The 939-nt window shown below is 34.2% G+C and overlaps 1 protein-coding gene across 2 annotated transcripts in view; it reads left to right on the top strand.

The window, feature by feature from the left end:
* DLC1 (DLC1 Rho GTPase activating protein) overlaps positions 1–939 on the top strand; it is a 389,786-nt gene that overhangs the window by 184,522 nt on the left and 204,325 nt on the right. The window lies entirely within an intron of this gene.

Here is a 939-nt window from a genome sequence, read left to right as displayed (position 1 = left end):
GTAGGGAACTCTGGGACAAGTACTGTGTCAATCTCCCTTTGAGCAGCATTTCATTTAATCATCACAAATAGCAAGAGAGTTCTAGAAACTTGCCAAAAGTCACAGAACTAATTAGTGGCAATAAGGAGCCTAGTACTTATTTCTTCATATCCACATCTAATTTTCTGCTTCAGTCTTCATTCTTGAATTCACAATTAGATAACTTATTTTTACAGCGTATCTCTTTGTGCCACCACAGCACTTTGTAAGGACTGTCAATGTAGGGGATACTTAACATATGTCTGCTGAGGATCTCAGAGCATGTTACTAACAGCTGAGCATTCCAGGAAGAGGGAAGAGCAATGGTAAAACATTGTAAGGAAAACGGAGGTAGAGTAGTACGCTGTAGCAGGGACCATTGCCTTTTAATGCACATCAGATACACTGAGAAAAAGGGCTGCACACCAGCAAAAAAAAACTATGACTAAGGCTAGAAAAATAAGGACATGGACAAAATGAAAAAATCCATTATGAGGGACACTAGGAAGAAATGGCATAAGTTGAACACTGCGGGGCAGATGAATTATGGTTAACATCATCCAACAAGAAAAATAAATGGCTCTTCTAAGTCAGTTGCTCTCTGAATAAGTCACGCTTCTTGAGTATCATCTTTACCGAAAATAAGTCTACATGTCTATATGGTTCTCCTTAATTGTAAATTCTCATAAACGAGACTTAAAAAAAAAAAAGCTACCTTGAATAACCAGTCAGTATTTCTAAATATGCAAATCACTGTGCCAAACAATAAAAAATACTTTTACAGATTTTCAAATTGAAGATTATATATATACAATCTTCATATATATGTGTATAAAATAAGAAAGAATATACATATATATATAAAATAAGAAAGAAATAATGCAATTTCTCTAGTGAAATTTATGAACATATTCAAGAACT

The sequence above is a fragment of the Hipposideros armiger genome, unplaced genomic scaffold (genome assembly GCF_001890085.2).
Source record: "Hipposideros armiger isolate ML-2016 unplaced genomic scaffold, ASM189008v1 scaffold_151, whole genome shotgun sequence".
NCBI lineage: Eukaryota > Metazoa > Chordata > Mammalia > Chiroptera > Hipposideridae > Hipposideros > Hipposideros armiger.
This window is presented reverse-complemented; position numbering and strand designations above follow the sequence as displayed.